Source organism: Schistocerca piceifrons, chromosome 3, assembly GCF_021461385.2.
Source record: "Schistocerca piceifrons isolate TAMUIC-IGC-003096 chromosome 3, iqSchPice1.1, whole genome shotgun sequence".
In the NCBI taxonomy this organism is placed as follows: domain Eukaryota; kingdom Metazoa; phylum Arthropoda; class Insecta; order Orthoptera; family Acrididae; genus Schistocerca; species Schistocerca piceifrons.
The window spans coordinates 558,225,724-558,230,723 of record NC_060140.1 but is presented as its reverse complement, the minus strand read 5'-3'; positions in this window follow the sequence as shown (position 1 = coordinate 558,230,723).

Genomic DNA, 5,000 nt, shown 5'->3' with positions numbered 1-5,000 from the left:
GATCAATAGAAGTGGAAACTTAACCAATCCCCTGCTTTTCGAAGACAATACTAAGCATATTCGCAAAGTCCCTCTTAAGATGTGGGAGAGATTGTTGCGTCCAGTACTCATGAAGCATGTAACCAATAAACGAAATAAAATCGGAAATACCATCACCATCAACCACTGCAAAAATGTAACGGCCAAGAAGCCACATAATGGTATTGTTCTTTGTCCCGGGATAATAAACCGTTCCCGGCCAGCAGAGAATATCAGTTGTAAATGCCGATTCCGAGCTCCTGGTGAGTAACGCCAATTGTCGGCGCAGCCAGTACCACATGCGAAGACGGTCAGCGCAGGTAAATCGGTGTTGGAGTGTATCAACACAACCACACGTTTGACAAAGCGGAGAGACACTTAAACCTATGCGATGAAGTCGTTCGTTCGTAGGAATCAGCTGGTGAACTACCTTATACCATAGGGAGGCAACAGGTGCTGAATGAACGGGTAAGCTAATATTCGTCCATATGTGACGCCAATTAAAACGGGGATATTGCAAAACAATCGGGATGGAAGAAGAAGACCTGTGCCATTTGTCAAGCAGTGTTCGCATAGTAAAAACAGGACGACGTTGGAAGTGGAGATCCAGATAACTAATCTCAATGTAGAAGTCCCGAACATGCCGTAGCTTCGCATTTAGAGGCCCTACGTTAATAGGCGGTGACAAGCTCGCAGGACGAACGACATGGAATAATCGCGAAGTAACAGTCGGGGACTCAGAAAATAAAAGATGGAGGGTGCGCTTAACATAAAGGGCCGCAGCCTTGACACGGACATCGGTGAACGACAAGCCGCCCGCAAGACGCGGCTTCGTAAGAACATCACAACGTAATTTAAAAATGTGCCCCCGCCAAATATATCTGTTGATAAGCTGGACCATTTTTGCACCCTGCATTCTTGGAAGCGGAAACAACTGAGCAACGTAAAATACTTTACATGAAACATAAGTGTCTAATACACGCTTTTTTTGCAGTAGCGGTATCGAACGCCATGAGTGTTCGAATAAAACACCTTGAAGCTTGGAAATGGCCACTTGCCAATTTTTTGCAGCCATACGAAGAGGACACCGTTCAAGATAGATGCCTAAATGTGTATGGTGTTCAACAGCCGTAACCCACGGAACAACCACATTTTCAAAGCCCCGCAAATTCAGAAGTTTGCTTTTACGGGGGTTGAGACGAGAACCGGAGGCCGCAGAAAATTTATCTAGTTCCATTTTCAACTGCGGCACTTCGGCGGCGGAACGAAGCAAAACAACCAAATCATCAGCATAAGCTGTTGCTGTCAGGGTAACCCCAGAAATCGTAAGACCACGAAGTGTCGAGTTGAGACGAGAGAGGAGTGGTTGAAGGGAGAGAGCATAAAGGGTCATGGATAAAGGGCTACCTTGCGGGACGCCACGTTTAATATCAATGACCTTCGTTAGCTGGCCATTAATGTCAATCTTAGCAGAAATACCAGTCGTCATATTCTTAAGTACCAGCAGCGCCTTTTCATTAAAACCGAGTCGGCGCAGCAGAAGCTCTAAAAACGAATGGGACACACGATCAAAAGCCTTACTAAAATCAACAAATAAAAGCGCACAGGAAATATTGGTGACAGCGACAATCGACACGACATCACGATACCCCGCCAGAGGAGTCAATATGGAGCGCCCTGGAAAGCAGCTTTGACAAGGAGTTATCACAGGTGTAAGCAAGAGGGATAGACGTGCATTAACAGCCCTAGCAGCCGTCTTATAATCAAAATTTAAAAGGGTTAAAGGACGAAAGTCACTAGCTGTCTTCAAACCAGCAGATTTTGGTATCAGGACAACCGTACCTCTCTTGAAATCGGCTGGAATTGTGCCACCATTCAAGATTTCATTTACAATATCCGTAAAAACAGGCCCTATAATAGTCCAAAAGCGAACAAAAAATTCCTTAGGAAGGCCATCCGGACCAGGAGATTTGTGAGATGGTGAACAAGCAATGAAAGCTGAAATTTCGTCTGCAGTAAAAGGAGCTAAAAATTCCACATTATGGTCCTCTGTTAAAACTGATGGGATAGCAGTTAAAATCTCGTCAACATCAAGCCGATCAGAATCAGCCACAGCATATAAGGTCTCATAGTAGCAGGTAAGTTCATGGGTTATTTGATTCTGTAAGGTAAGCCGGCAACCATCAGCTGCCATAAGGCCGTCAATCAATACACGTCGACGGTTCTTGTGGTGACGAAACAGGTGGTACATGGAAGTCATTTCATGTGCTAAGGTGGACGGCGGTTTAGATTTAATCTTCAATCCTTCCATCTGAAGCCGTTTAATACTAAGGAGCTTGGCTTTAATTTTCCGAATCTCAGAAAGGTGGGCACCTGTCATTCGAGAAGTATCATAAAGTTCGCGAAGCACCGAATAATAATACTCAAAAGTCAGTTTCAGATCTCGCGCTCTATTATAACTGTAGGACATTAAAGTGCGACGTAGTTTTGGCTTCGCACAGTGGATCCACCAGTGAAGCTTAGACGGATAGTATCGCAGAGAACGTAAACACATGTCCCACGCCGTCTGTATTAGAGGTTCGATGTCAGGGTCATCGAGCAAGGAGACATTTAATTTCCACAGCGGCCGATAAAGTTTAAGAGGCTGACGCTCCAAATTAATTATAACCGCAAGGGCACAATGATCCGTAAAACTGGCTGGAATAACATCTACATTTAAAACAGAAACACTAAGGGGATCAGAAATATACAATCGGTCCAGTCGACTACTTGACGTGGCAGTAAAAAATGTAAATTTAACTAAAGTGGGGTGTTTAACCTCCCACGCATCGCGTAGTCGTAGTTGACGTACAAGAGAATGTAGCTCGAAACAATAATTAAAATGAGGCGATTGGTCCTTAGCTTGTAATACACAATTAAAATCACCCCCCAATATCAAAGTCGCAGGATTTTTGCGTAAAAGATAAATCAGATCCTCTTTATAAAAACGAGACCGTTCCTGCCGTTTGCTGGAACCAGAGGGGGCGTAAATATTAACCAAGGTTGTGTCAAATAACCGACAACCAATACCCCTTCCCGAGTCTAAGAGCTCAATTTCGGTAACGGGGATACCGTCACGAATTAGTAAGGCAGTACCTGTGGAAAACTCAGGCGCAAAATTTATAATAGTGCGAAAGCCAGGAACAAACAGGTGTGCAACGGAGACTTCCTGCAGGAAAACAACATCAGCTGCAGAGTCATAAATGAACTGCTGCAGAGACGCTAACTTCAGAGCAGATTGAATGCTATTTATATTTAAGGTAATAAACGTGTACGCCTGCAACATCAACAAAACAAAAGGGAAAATGAACCCTAATTACACCACATTAGAAGCAACGACATCCAGATCATCAACATCAGACATGGCAGAGGGTGATTGCCCGGAATCAACGGAATCAGAGTCATCCTTTGCATGCTTGTGTTTTTTCCGCACCGCGTGAAGATTGGGGGGCACTTTCACCCGACGGCGTATCTGATGCACACCAGATTCAAGAGCAGGTGGAGTGGGGGGTTCGAGATCAGGCACGTCAACCAAGGCATCCGAAGGATTAGCTGGGCGAGAGGAATCAGAAGAAGGAGCAAGCAAGGGGAAAACTGCATCAGGAACATCGGCACCGGCATCAGAAGGTGTAGGTATTGGAAGTGTAGGAGGTGGAGAGATAGGGTTGGAATCCGCTGAAGCGGAGCGCGCAGTTCTAGAAGCGATTTTCCGACAAACAGCTGTCTGCACCGAAGTGTCGTCAACATGTTGTGATGCCTGTGTCGGGGGGGGATGTCAACACCACCGCGACCGAATGTTGGGGCTCTTGCGCCGACGGCGTGGCAGCAAGTTTGACGTCATCAGGCAAAGCAGGAGACACAGTGGGAACAGAATCCAAAACAAGCATGGGTGATTCCGGAAGTCTCTCGTCAGATCCGCAAACCGGCTGCGAAACAGCAGCTTCGTCATCAGTGCTACCGGTATCACTAGCACGACGGCGTTTGTTATTGGAAACAGACGGGATCGGTGTAGAAGCAGCCGATACATCTGGGCGAGTGGGTAACGGGGGAAAACCTGCATCAGAGGAAGGTGTCACCCGTTGTGAAGAATCTACTGCAGGAGGCTGACACGAGACAGTGGAGGAAGCTGCTGGCACAAGATCGGCAACCGTTAATTTGCGGCGTTGTGCTAGCCCATTTTTAAGCACAAACACCCGCTTAGGGCAATTAGCACGAACGTGACCATTTTCATTACATAGAAAACACGTACCAACTTGCCCCTCATAAGTAAGATGAACACGATAACCACATACAACCAGATGGGACGGTATGTTCGACTTAATATGCATTTCAACCGATCTGACACCATTATAACATTGCAGCTTATGTTGTGCAGACCAACGTTCATTTCGAATTGACCGAACGGTACCATAACCAAGCAAAGCTTCCTTGAGGTAACTGTTTTCAACTTCAGGGGGTAAATTATAAACCCGAACTGTTTTATACGAAATTTCAGCATTTGAAACAGTAACACTGCTAACAGAACCATCTCTATGACGGAACGACACTTGCTCACCATGTTTAAGTAAAATCTTATCTAGCAAAACCGGGTTCAACAATTTCACAAAAAAGCAGTAAAGTTCTGTGTCAAAATACGCCGTATGTACCTGGTCCGATGTAATGCCAATTGTATCCACAATCCATTCGTGAATTTCCAACGAAGTTGGCTGAACATTCCTGGTGGCCTTGTTAAACTGAAAACTGAGAGTACACTTCCGCGGAAACAACCGGGAAGCCATAACACTTAATTAATGCGGCAAAAGCCGCTATACAACACAAGACACAACACAAACACTAAGGCGACGAAACAACGAAGAAAAGAAGACAAAGAAACGTCACACACAGAAAGTAAATAGTCACAACCCGAGGGAAACGGCGGATCGAATACACAGCACGTGCGATCG